The sequence below is a fragment of the Cebus imitator genome, unplaced genomic scaffold (genome assembly GCF_001604975.1).
Source record: "Cebus imitator isolate Cc_AM_T3 unplaced genomic scaffold, Cebus_imitator-1.0 Scaffold47, whole genome shotgun sequence".
In the NCBI taxonomy this organism is placed as follows: Eukaryota; Metazoa; Chordata; class Mammalia; order Primates; family Cebidae; genus Cebus; species Cebus imitator.
In genome coordinates, this window is record NW_016107362.1 from 4,714,169 (window position 1) to 4,729,076 (window position 14,908).

Here is a 14,908-nt window from a genome sequence, read left to right on the forward strand (position 1 = left end):
AAATATATTCAAATCCTTTTTGATGAAAATTGTAAAGTTCTAATGATATAGTCAATCTTTTTTAATAATTAAAAGACACTAAATATTCAGAAAAAAGAAAAATTCCTTAGTATTAAGATCTCTGTTATTCACCATTTGATTTATAGATTCAGTGCAATCACAAGTTACTTGGTGAATGTTGAAAAACCGATTCTAAAATTTATATGGAAATGCAAAGATCCAACATAATTGACACATTAAATTAGAATAAAAATTATGCTCTGCAAGACACTGATCAGAGAATTAAATGACAAGCCACAAACTAGGAGAAAATATTTACAAGCACATATCTGATAAACGATGTTTATTAAAAAAATACCAAGAACTTTAAAAACAACAAAAAGAAAACAGATAATGCAATTAATAAGTAGAAGAAGATTTTAATGAACCACTCACCTTCAAACACAAGAACCTGCATATGTGTCTATAGCAGTTTTATTAACATATGCCACAACTTGGAATAGATAAACAAACTGTAGAACATTCAGACAATGGAATATTTTCAGTAATGAAAGGAATTAGCTATCAAAACATGAAAGTCATGGGGGAGCATTAAATGCATATTGCTCAGGGAAAGAATGCCAGTTTGAAAGGGTTGCAAACTGCATGATTCCAATGATATGACATTCTGGAAAAGGCCAAATTATAGAGACATAAAAATAGAGGGAAGGGAGAAAAAAGTGAATAGGTAGAGACCAAAAGATATATTGGGCAGCAAAATTATTCTGCATTATCCAGTAATGTTAGATATATGACACTGCAATTGGCAAAATACATACAACAGTATAACACAAAAATTAAACCCTAATACAAGCTATGGACTTCAGTTAATATTAATATATTAATATTGGTTCATCAACTATAACTAATGTATCACACTAACAGACAGTATTATAAAAGGAGTTTAGAGAAGCAGAGGAAAGGAGTATATTGGAACTCTTCGCATTTTCTTTTCAATATGTCTGTAACTATTACAACACTTTTTAAAAAAGAGTCTATTAGTTTAAAAACCAATATATACACAGTGGATATACAATTGGTTTTAATAGATTACAAATTTTCTGCTTATTTATTTACCTTAAGCTAGTATAGTTCTATTAATAAACCTCTTGGTCAGTAGCAGAGTAATAATTTCTATAGGATGTTTACATCTGAATTAGTGATGAATACTGTATTTTTCCAAACTATTACTTAACAACAGTTAAAATTAAATACCCAGTACCAGTTTACATGAAAAGCACTTGAAAATCAACTATTAAAGGTTATATTTCAACTGTATATCTAATGAACCACACTGCATTAAAATAACATTCATAATAAGGTCCATTTTAATTACATTTTTACATATATATTCTCATTCAAGCTTTAAAATAATCCTTTTGAAGTTTTTCCTATTTGATGTTTTTGAAAAATGAGTTGCGTTAAGCTCTGAAAGGTTATTTCTGAATGTCAGAATGCTAATATCTGCCACACCACAATTATGTTCTGCATTTCCAGAGTACAGCTCTCGTGAACTTACCCTCTTTAGTCTCCATTTCCATTCACAGGAAAGGCAAGAGTGGAGATACAGTGTCTTCAATCTCTTTGAGAAATGCTAGACATATATGATACTACTGCTCTAACAGCATATTATACAGGTGAATTTTAGTGTTTACTAGATAATGTGTGATTAGCAGTATATACTTTTTGATTTTGAAGTTTTAGAATACCTCATAGTATCTTTCAACTTTCTGCAGATTCCATGCACATAAGCATGTATCAGTATTTAAAAATGACGGCAAAACTATGTGAGCTTCTATAATGTTGCCTCTGGAAATGTTTATAATTTAAAAAACAACTGGCTTAATTATATGCAGAATTCCATCACCATTAAAAAAAATTATTATCTTAAATACTTAAACTTTTTCTTTTTGCACTTCTTAAAAAAGTAAACAAAACAAAAAATGGAGAGATTTTTGTAAAATCTCAAGATAAAAGTGTGCTCTAAGTATTGGATTGCCAGGTAAAATACAGAACATTAGCTAAATTGGAATTTAAAATCAACAATAAAGTTTTCACCTTAAGTATGTATAATGGAGATACCAATAGTAAAACACTATTCATTATGTACCTAAATTTCAAATTGAACTGGTTGTCCTGTACTTTTATTTGCTAAGTATGGCAACTCTAATGTAGGATGAAAATCCATTTAAATTTGTTAAAGTTATACTAGATTCTGCTATTAAAAATAAGGGACTAAAAGTAGATTAAACTAGAATGTATTGAAACTAGCAAGTTTCACTTGGTAATAATTGGCTTTCTTAACATACTTTAGGAATGTTATACCTAATCCATATTAAATTATCCCACAATATTATGTCCAAAATACATTTAACTATCCTAACATGTCTGATACATATTAAACTATCCTTTAATAATAAAAAATGAGTGAAATAATAATTTGTTAAAACAATCTTAACTCTATTTTTATTTTAAATCTAATCTTTCCATGTATAAAACAAAAATTTTATTTTATTTCATAATTTAATTAAATCATTTATGTATTCATTAAACTTTCATTTATTATGCCTATATTGCATTCACCCAAACACTTTTCTGGGAGTTATTGGAGAAATATTCAAGTGCCATGAAAAAGTGAGATCAAACTGGGAGAAAGAAAAACATACAAAACCAAATCTATGACATATCGGTGTTATCACAAAAGGCAAAACAAAGCAATAATAAAATTATTACTACCAAATGAAAGCAAAAGAAGATGATGTCACTGAAGAAAGATGGCACTTACAACTGGATTGTAGAAAAGAAATATTTCCATGTGGGAGAAAGGGCATTCAAGGAAGATAACATTGCTTGATTAATACATGGAGGCAGCAAATAGCCATGGGTCCAAATTAATTTGGGTATGTAATTTGTACATGTATGAGGAATGAATATATTCTGGCAAAATAGCTAGGAAGGCCATACTATGCGTTGAATGCCAAGATCAAGTCTCCAATGTCTGATTTAGTTAGGTGATACATGTTACATATAAGGGAGCCCCTAAATTTTGCATTAATAGTAGTTAACCACTCAAAAGTGAATGAGATATTTGGGCAAAAAAGTGGTTTATGTTAGGAAAGCAGTCACTGATGCTATTGTTAATGGAATGACTAGTGTGGATGTTCCCTCTAAAATTAGCTGAAGTGCTGGTAACCTTTGCTTGCTGACTTTCCTGCTGGGAATGGATTTCAAAGATATAATTAAGATTCCAAATCAGCTGACCTTAACACAGGGAGAATTCTGGGGTGATCCAGTTGCAGTCACATGAGCTGTCTCAATATGGGTTTAGTAAACTGAGAAAGTGACATAAGATATATTCAAATCACAAGTGAGATTTGAGCTGTGAGAAATTCTCCATTACTGACTTTGAAGACAGAATGCAACACCTGGAAATGAGGACAAGTGGCATCTAGGAGCTGACGGCTACAGCTGCCAACAAGAAAATGAAGTCCTTCATCCTACAACTGTAAAGAAATGAACTCTGCCAACAATCTGAATGAGTTTGCAATGAGACTCTTCCCCCAATCCTCCAGATGAGAACTCAGCCTAGCTGTTACCTCAAGATGTCAGGAGAGCCTGCTTTGTAGTAATATGAGGAGAGAACTTAGTCTGGGTTTTTATTAGCAGTTTATTATATATTAGATTATTTTTAATTATTCTAAATTCTTTGGAAATTGTCTCCATATGTGTAATATTTGTGTGTGTGTGTGTGTGTGTGTGTGTGTCTGTGTGTGTACTCTGATGATTTTGGAAACTTTAACATACTCATATATCTTTTTCTGTAACTTGGTTTAAATATGTTCATAATATATGCTGGATATTATGCCTTCTCAGCCCAGGCAAACTCTATGTAGAGAGACAGTGTTGTGTAATGGTTAACAATGTGGCAAATGTAGCCAGCCAGCCTGATTCAACTCTCAGCTCTGACACTTCCATGCTGTGCAACTTTGGGCAGTTCATTTTTCTAGAATTGATTTTCCCTTCTAAAACACAGACGCAATAAAGTTGTTGGGAGAATTCAATGAGTCAAGACCTTTGCAAACACCTGGAGTAATTCCTGCCGTACAGCAAGCTCTCAGAAATGTTAGCAAATACCACTATTTCTTTTAAATTTGAAATTGTACAAACAGCATGCAAATACACTCTCCTATTATATAAAAGGAAAACTGACACAGAAACATATAAAATATGAAATCACTTTCTTTATTCTACTCATAATCATATTATCTTACCTGCCTCAGTTGCATAATTTCTGAATTTTTATATCTTTAAAATTCTACACGGTGCTCTGCTGCACCATATAAAAATACTTACTATGTATTTGACACTTTGCATATTTTTATATATTTCTATGTTGATATTCTTCAATATGTAATCAGCTTGTCAAATCCTATCAAATATACCATTTGAAAGTTTTAAAATTTTATTGAATTATCAGATTAATTTGGGGAGAATAGTCATTTTAATAGTAATGGTTTTACATTGATTTTAATTTTTGCACAGTAGATATATTGAAATATACCTTAAAAAAGTGAGTAAAAATAATTATTGATGAGCTAATAATTGACATTTTCAAATGACTTCCAACTAGAACTAGCAAATAATTTGTAATGGCATTGTAGTGACTTATTTTAGTTACTAAGAAGCCCATGTGATAGATATGTTTTAAAATCAGCGTCTTGAATTACAGCTATAAGGCAATTGGGAAACTAGTGTTGGAAACCTATGACATGTTTATCTCTAGAAAAAGGAAAACACCATTGCCAGAATTGTTTTTATTAATTAAATTTTAGAATGACTAAACTTCAATATGCTGATTTTAGAACAACAAATAAAAATAGTGGGAAATATAAAAAATTACAAAGGACTTTCACTAGAATTTTAATGATTGCAATTATATAATGTGCCTGTTATTTGGCTAGAGCCTAAGCAAAAACAAAATCATTAATTTGAAATCCTTTGAGTTTAGCATTCCCTTGGTTAGAAAATGTTTCAGTTGATTGAGGTAAGATTTAGTCTCCTGTTTAAGAAAATCGATCTTTTAATATGTATTTATCTTCCCATTTTTATTCAACACAACAAAGCAGGGGAAAATTTCAGTGTGAAATAAACACTATTAGCACTCTTAGAGTTTAACAAAGAATAAGCTGTAAGTTACACAAACAGCTATGTCTGATTCCAGCACTAACAAGTGGTGCTATGAACTTTGACAAGCTGATAGGCTTCTTGTGAACAATTTCAGACAATTGAAAGGATAATGGTACAGCTGATAGCTTGACTTTCTGTAATACAAAGAATGACTGGACCATGAATAGTGCCACATAGAAGTTAATACATGCAAAATCGACAGCAAATAGTAAGCATTCAGTAAGAATTAGCCGGCAGGGCATGGTGGCTCATGCATGTAATTCCAGCACTTTGGGAAGCTGAGGCCCCGGTGGATCAGGTGGCCAACATGGCGAAACCCCATCTCTACTAGCAATATACAAACTAGCTAGGCGTGGTAGCACACACCTGTAATCCCGGTTACTTGGGAGGCTGAGGCAGGAGACTCTTTTGAACCCAGGAGGCAGAGGTTGCAGTGAGCAGAGATCGTGCCACTGCACTCCAGCCTGGGCAACAGAGCAAGACTCTGTCTCAAGAAAGAAAAAAAAAGTAGAATTAGCCAGCATTAGTTACAAACTTTAGCAATCCCCGAAAAGCCTGAGCTCAACTTGGAGGTAACTAGAAGATTGAATGTGACTTTATTCTTGATAAGAAGAAGCACACATTTTAAAGTATAATTATAAAATATTAAACCACTAATCAACATCCACAGAACAATCCAAATTCTCTTCATCTCTTTTTGAATGCTGGATTTTTACATTTTGATAAAAATTAACATTTTATACATTTAGTTTATTGATAATAATAAATGATAACACCAGCTAAAACTGTGCTTACATATTATAACACATCAATCTGAAACCTCAACTGACTCTGCTACTATACGTCAGATTATACACCAAACAATTTTTGGGAAAGCCTGTCCCTGCCAGTTGTACCTGTCAAGCAACTAGTAAGTAAATAATGTGACCTTCTAATTGAGAGAGGAGCCATCTGAAACTTTTCTATCAACCTAAGGGACAGGTACATTGTGTACACCTTTTATTTACCATTTGGTAAATAACAACAAAAAAGAAACAAATAACAAATAAAGTCCAAGCCCAGATAATAAAGCAAATGTGTCTATACATAATTGTCAGTTCAGACTAGCTCTTTATTTACTTTTTAAGACAGGATCAAGAGGAGAAAATAGAAAACGTTAATGTATTTTCACTAGGCATGGTGACTCGTGTGTAATGACAACATATTGGGAGGCCAAGGCAAGCAGACCACTTGAGCCCAGGATTTTGGGATTAGCCTGGGCAACATGGTTAAAACATGTCTCTACAAAAAATACAAATACACATACACACACATACACACCCCCACACACACACACAGAGAGAGAGAGTGAGAGAGAGAGAGAGAGAGAGAGAGAGAGAGAAATTAGCCAGGCATCTTTGTGCATGCCTATAGTCCCAGCTACTCTGGAGGCTGAGGTGGGAGGATTGCTTAACTTGGAGAGAAGAAGGCTGCAGTGAGCCCTGATTGCACCACGCCAGCCTGGGAAACAGTGAGACTTTGTCTCAAAATAAATAAATAAATTTTATTTTGTTTTCAATGTGACACATGATCTTCCAATTCCTCTCAAACTTCAGCAGTACGTTGTCCTTTAAAATTAGTGATTTTCAAATTCCATCACTACTTTATCATAGCATACAAATTTTTAATCAGAGATTAATAGAAAAATCTTATTTTTAAAAAAATTTTCCTGCCAACATAAATTACTGAATGTGAAAGCACTAAGAGCAATTTCTCTACATTATTCATTTCTGTTTTCTTTCGATTTAACTTTCAATGATGGATTTTCATAGGTGAGTTAACATCTTAGTATTCTTAAAACTTTTCCATAAACATGATTTTGTTTCAGAAATATGACATTTGATAAATGAAATAAGATAACATTGTAAATATGCTAAGAAAAAAAAAAGTCACCTTGGGAATACAGTGATTTACATTCTACTATAAATATACTCCCAAGTACTCAGAGTTTAACTTTCAAATGTATTGTAAAACACAGAAATCTGTTTATTCATTCTGTATATAATATCAATCTTTTCTTAAGAAATGAGATAAGACAAAAACCTATCTCTACCAAAAATACAAAAAAGTAATCTGGGTGTGGAGCTGAACACTTACAGTTTCAGCTACTGGGAGACTGAGCTAGGAGGACTGCTTGACCCAGGGAAGTGAAGACTGCAGTGAACTGTGATTGTGCCACTGCACTCCAGCCTGGGTGACAGAACAAGACCCTGTCTCAAAATACATACATGTATATGTAAAGGAATTTTATACATATATATTCATATATGCATAAAGGAACTTTATACTTATCTTTTCAGTTGAAATATAACATGTTTATATTAAAATGAATAAATAGCATCAAATACTACTTGTGCTTTTAAAAAGAATATTGTGGAACTATCAACTATATTAAGGTGTAAAATATTACACCTCCACAATCTTCACTTATGCCTCTAGTCAGTCACTAGGCCTCCCAAAAATGTAATCAGTATTCTGGCATCTACCACCATAACAGACTCTGCTTGTTTTTGAATATCATCAGTGTGTAATATTCTATTTGTGAATTTTTTGACGAACCAAGATCTATGAGATTTGTCTGTGTTGTACATATTCATGGGTTGTTATTTCTTATTGCTGTATACTAGTCAATTGTGGGAATAATTATAATTTATTTATCCATCCCACTTTATCATTTTAGTGTTGGGGTAATTTTGGTCATTTCTCCTTTGAGTGCTATGAATAATGCTTCATTAAATATTCTTATCTTTGATGACATATATAAAGATTTTTGCTGGGTGTATATCTAGGAATTTAATTAATGAGTCATAAGTGTACATATGTTAGTGGATACTACTAAAGAATTTAAAAGTGGTTATAAAAATAAATGCTTTCACCAAAAGTATATAAGAGTTTCTGTTACTGTATATTACTACTAACACTTGGGCACTTCAATTGTATTTAATTTTAGTTTTTCAAATACTTTTGTAATGATATTTCATTGTGACTTTGTTTCTCTGATGAGTAAATATGTTGAGCATATTTCTTAAGATTACTTTGGGATAACATCTAAAAACTGACTGTCTAATTTATTTATTCATTTTATTTATTTATTCATTTTATTTTATTCTATTTATTTATTTATTTTATTTTTGATAATCTATATTTTCATTATTGATTTGTAGTTGTTCTTTATGTATTTTATAAACCTTCTGTTAGTAATTTGTGGGGCAAATATCTTGTCCTAGTCCTTAGATTTCCAGTTATTCTTTTGAAATTGCCTTTTGATGAACAGTTTTAAAAAATTGTAATAAAGTCTAATTTATAAGTATTTTTCCTCATAGCAAATGATTATGTTCAGTTGAGGAAATATCAACCTATTCAAATGTCATCTCTATGTAAAGTTGCATAAAATTTATTGTTTCACCTTTTGTATTTTCATTTTGGTTTATGATCCATCTAGAATTGATTTTGTATGTGATATGAATTGGAAGTAATCTTTTTTCCATATGGTACATTATTCCAATATAATTCTTGAAAATGCCACTGTTTTCCCTTCCATTCCAGTGAATTATTAATGAAATTCAGGTGACCTGCTACTTTTACAGTTCTAGAACTTCTAGTTTTTAGCATTACATATGTATATTTCAGGTTGTAGAGGCTTAACAGAGATTATATTTTGATAATTTAATCATGGTTATTTATATCTGGTTTATATTTGAGTATTTCCGTGTCTTTTAAAATTCTTCTTCATTTAGTCCTATTTGCTAGTGTGCTAGGTAAAATGGTGGATACTTTACGTGAAAAGTTGTAAAGTCTCTGGATCATATTATCATCCTTCAGAGAAGACTTCGTTTCCTACACACAGATAGCATATACAGAAAACACTTCACTCCAACAGAGACTACAAATATTTGAAGCTTTATTCTGAGTTTTGTGACAGTTCTTCTATTTCTTATTTGTCCTTTCTCTTAGGGCATACTCCTTTAGGACTATCAACTATAAACCTGGGTAGTTTGGGCGCCTGAGTTCCTTCTTAGGCTTTAACTTTTTCCATTCTAGCACTTTGAGACTGCCAAAACTTTAGCGTAGTTTTCATCCATTGACCAGATTGTTGCTTTGTTGTTTTAACCTTTTGCTATGGAAAGGTACAATTTAGGAATTGATAAAATTCTCATAGGATAGCCATATACAAAAGACCTAGCTCAACTTCCAGGACTCCATTTCTCTGGCATTTTGGCCTTTTCATCCTGGATGCGGTGCTGTCCATGAATTCTAATGTCTGTTTCCCCAGCTCACTGAAAACAACTCAAACTCTAAGCTACACTCACTCCTCAGCCACTACAACTTGAAGATAAAATCGGCGACTAGTCTTGAAGGGAAGGCTGCTTTCAATGCAAATTTGATACATGTGTTTATAGTCTTTTCCCTCAAGTTCTGGTACCTTAGGTGTTTTCTAATGCTTCCAATCAGTTATTTTAATTTATTTGTTGCTTTTATAATTTGTTAAATTTTTATAGTTGTCAACGAGTGATGATATATGATGTGAGTTACTCATCATAGCTAGGAATAGAACTCAAGATTAATTTGTATCCAGTTATATGGGAGGTAATAAAGATGTAAACAAATAGTAATGATAAAATACAAGTCATTTGATTCCCCAACACTCTAACCAGATTTTTAGAAAGTTCTGGGCAGTAAATTTTTAACTAGTCAGAAAGTTCCCTGATGTGGCATGCCATCAAATCCTCCACCATCCATTGAGCAGCAATGATTCTCTCTTTAACAAGATCTGAAACTCAGTCCTCAAAGGTAGAGAGAGAGGGTCTTTCATGAGTACACTACATTAGCCCTAGGAGCATGGCTCCTCTTTATACCCTCTATTCTTTTATTTTGAAAGTTCTTTTTACCTCTTATTCCCATTCTCTCATTACCATGTTACTTTTATTCCTCACTATAGTTAATTTTTATATATATGATTATGTATGACATATATACACAGATTTGTCTGTATATGTATTACACAAACACAGATATATAATATGATTATAATTATATATGAATATATATAATATATATGTCAGCATATATAATATACATATATATTCAGTTCAAATTAATATATATTGTAATATATTCTGCCCAAACCTGTTGTTTCTCTCTCCTGACAATCCTAACTGATGAAGACATGTAAGTAAGAGTTTTGAGGAAGATCCAGTCATAAGTAGCTGGGACATGACTACTTTAAATATGGTTTTTGAATGAGTGCCCTGGGCCTGAAAAGACTGGTACAGAGAAGACAACAAAATATAGGTAAAATATAAATTCAGACTAGGTATATCAATAATGAAGTGTTGACACTAAATCAGCAGGATGCTTGCCTACTTAAACTCAGAAATACTCAGAATTCAAAAGAGGGTGATACCAGAATAAGGATATGGATAACCTAATCTATACAGGCTAATTGACTGCAAGATCAGAAAGTTGAGTTGGTAAAAACAATAGATAAATATTAATGAAATATAGCTATTCTTGGAGAGGCATGATATGGTAGTTAAAAATCACACATTTACAAAAAGATAGTCAGATTTGAATTCTGGAAGTGCTTCTGTTTAACGGTGAAAATGTGGCAACATTTTAAGCCTTCAGGCCCTGAATTTTCTGAAAATGGAAAAAACATCTTAAGTCTCTTCAGTCATAGGTATGTATGTGTTTGTGTGTATGTGTATTCACATGCATGATTACAGGGAAAGCAAATAGAGCGATAACAACAGACATATATTTTAAGAAGAGGAAAAAAGTAAGTAGAGTGAAAACAACATACACACATGAAGAAGTAGGAAAGGAAGCGGAGATATAACAAGAGCCAAGGTGGATGGTTTTCAGCATTATCATAAACATCATCAGCAACGTTTTCACCGTCATCGTTGTCAGCAGCAGCAGTAGTGCCAACATCAATACCATCATATTAATAATAAAATGCAGTGGTAGCAGAACTAAAATCATTTCTCAGAGAACTCTATACCCCAGAACTTTTTGCCCTGGAGCGGACATAAACCTCTTAATCTAATTTTTTAGACTCTAAAAGCCTGAAGGCATGAGCAGAGCCTTCTTAAAAGTTTTCAGAAATATTGCTATAAGCTATATTTTCCCTAGCGTAATAATCTGAAAGCAAGTAAAGAACTCATTTTAATTTTTAAAAATACTTTTGATTGATCTTTTTGTAGTTCATGAATGACTGGGTGTTCACGCACATGTGTGAGATGTGCTATCCTTGAACCTTGTTACGATGTCGGCACATTACTGGTCTGACTTGAGAAGAAAAAAAAGTTTTTGATAATTGTTTTTCACTGACATATACTTCTCCAATATGACGTCGATACAAAATTGAATTATCTAAATCATAACATATAAGTGTGACAGAGACCATTTCTTTAAGAATATCTATTACTCCCATTACTAATAATTTACTTAATAAAAATCATTTTGGTAATTGTGTTTCACATGCCACTTTTTCAGGGGAAAATGTGTCTGACAGGTTCATAGACAATTCAGCTCTTTATTTATTCTTTAAATAAATGTATTTTAGGTTAATATGTTGATATTCTGCATTTTACATTGATGTGTTACACATTTTGTCAATATGAATTAGCTTCTTTATTTTCAGTTCACTCTCTGATACTGAAGAGATTAAGATTCTAAGCCATCAGGACCAAATTTAAGATAATGGTGAATTCATGAAGGTAAATATGACCTTATGATTTGACCTATATGGGTAACCACTGAGCCTTCTCAATAACATTTTCACTAGACACATTCCCAGTATAGAATTCCAAGGCAAAACTAAACAAACTTTCAAGATTTTTTAAAATCCAATTTGTTATGCTCTCTTTATATAATAATCCATAGATATTTGAAAGCCATTTGTGCAAGTTTAAGAGTTAAAATAACATGGAAATAGTATCATAAGATGAGATGAATTCCACAAATATGTCTTATAAAAGTGCCATATGAATTCACATAATATTCAAGATGAAAACATTATATATAACCTAAAATTGTTCATATTTTGAAAATATATAGTTAGCCAGTGTGATAGTCTTCTTATAATTTTGTTATATATATATAGTTTAGTCCACAGTACAAATTTAACTGTTACCTAAACTTGCCTGATGGGTACTTACAGTTAAAATCATATGCATGTAAAATTACCCCGCAAAGAAAGGAATAGAGGATAAAAACAGTTTTGTTTCAAATATAACATTTTCATATTCTATTTGAGGGCCAATTACGTGATAAATTAATAACCGTACTCTTCAAAGTTATTTTTCTTTAACATTTTTACAGGACTTACCATTATTACTGCTTTTATCATAGGCAACGATTTCGATCCTTGAAGATTCTGAAGCTGTATTTATTAAAGTAATTCATTATTGTAGGAATGTAGAATGTAGTAACATTAAACAACATATAACTTTTTATATAACTCTACTAGGTTTAGTTCTAAAATAGTGAAAATTTGATATAACAAATAATTAAAGGGAAAAACAAATGTAAATTAAACATAAGATTTTACTTTCTTCATTAAAAGTAAATTAAGACGTTAGCAAACGATTATCTAAGCTATCCTCTCACTCAGCTCAAACCAGCTGCATCTGTGAGTCAGATTATTTTCAATTGCCTTTAATTAGGAGTTTTTGTGACTCTCTCAGAGGTTGCAAATTAAAGAGAACACTAATCGGCAGAATCTGTACTGCTCTAAAAGGAAATATCCTAGGGAGATCTTGAAATAATGATAAAGAATCTCAGTAGCAACAGGAAGGCAATGATAGGGAATGTATCAAGAAGTAACAAAAAGAAGTAAAAGAAAAGAAAAAAGAGAATCATTGAAGTCTCAGACTTGATACTATAAAAATAAGACGCAGAAAACATTAGCTAAGTTTGTCTCCTATGATTAACAAAAATTGAAAAATAAATCTACCATCTAATCAGAGATACTTTATGCTCTACTAAGTAGCTACATGAGGTTACCTAATGACTCTGATTTTTGGTGTATGATTAGTTTTAAACATTAGCCAAATTTGAGGCAAATCGGTATTTTCAATTTTTCTTCTACCCTTCCAAATATCACATAATACTATAGCTCATACTATTTTCTGAAATGTGAAAAAAACAAAAGCTCTGAGCTTACATTGCAAATTGTGTCTCATTATCCCAGGTTTTTATTTTCATTTTTGATTTTTAAATTTTTGTGCGGCCAGAGCATTGTGAATGCTGGATTTTTAAAAATTAGAGTAAATCATGCCTCAGATATAGCCCTGAAGCAAAATAATTATTCCAATCCTGTTTCCAACTTAGAACACTTTCTTCTGAAACTCCCCTAATAAGTTGGGTTGCATTTTTATAAACACAACTATGAATGTTGTTTATAATTTTTAAACTACTCTATAAAATTTAACCATCTACCTCGCATTTATCTATGTATATACAGCTTTGTATATTTGTACACCTAACTACAACTTCCAGCTATACTTCTTCCAAAATAAAATCAAGATTAAATCAGTTAAAAAATAGCTCTGTAAGATCAAGAGAAGTCTGTCTGGTGTGTTTTCATATGGATTATTATTATTATTCATTTTTAAATTCAGTACATTTATATACCGTGAATTGTCAAGTTACTATATCCATTGATAGGTAGCATCTGAGCTATTGTTGTACCATTCCAAAAGGAACAATTAATAGAAACTATTGAATAGTTTTATTTTTTACATTGTCTTGTTTTCCTGTCTCTATGCAGCAATTTATACAGACAGGTTAGTTTTACCTTATCTCTTTAAAGACATAATGGTTCAATGTATTTCCTCGTATATCCCTCAAAATTATGTACTAACATCATGATGGATGTCAGCCATAGAAAAATAAAGATGATATGCTCCCATTATTTCATGGTCCTATATTTTACAGAGGGTTTTGTGTGGTTCTGTTATTGTGCTTCAGAAGGGATAGTCATGCATGCTTATTTGCATATTGTTTCAAAAATTAATTCAGAATTTTATATATAAAAATATTATTTTCATTTAATGCACATACACATTTAATTTGTATGCAACAGAATATAAACTAAGCCTCACACAACTATATTAACATTGATGTAATTCAGACTTTTTTTTAGAAAAAGTACATAATGTATAACATACATTGAAAAGAGGGACAGTGGGGGGTGGGGAGCTGGGGAAAGATAGCAAGGGGAGAAATGCCAGATGTAGGTGATGGGGAGGAAGGCAGCAAATCACACTGCCACGTGTGTTCCTATGCAACAATTTTGCATGTTCTTCACATGTACCCCAAAACCTAAAATGCAATAAAATAAATAAATGGGAAAAAAAAATTAAAAAAAAAAAAAGAAAATACAATATGAAAAATGTAATGGTTGCACAGAAGGGCCTAATTTGCTATTTAGAAAGAGCATATGTCTCTGCTGCCTTCACTTACATTTAAAAAATATTTATAGAAAATTCCTTAACCCAAATGTACTGTTTGATCTTTGTGATTACATAAGGCAAAGTGAAACAAACAAACAAACAAACAAACAAAACAATCAGTTGTTTCCTCACTAAAAATGTTGAGGAGCACTTTATCAACGACTCCATTCACTCTGTATCCC

The 14,908-nt window shown here is 31.7% G+C and overlaps 1 non-coding gene across 1 annotated transcript; it reads left to right on the forward strand.

Moving 5' to 3' along the window:
- Window positions 1-11,459: 11,459 nt before the first annotated feature.
- On the forward strand, window positions 11,460-11,558 carry LOC119471025. The gene has a single exon (XR_005200015.1). It is a non-coding gene; the product is annotated as a small nucleolar RNA U13 (small nucleolar RNA).
- Window positions 11,559-14,908: the final 3,350 nt, after the last annotated feature.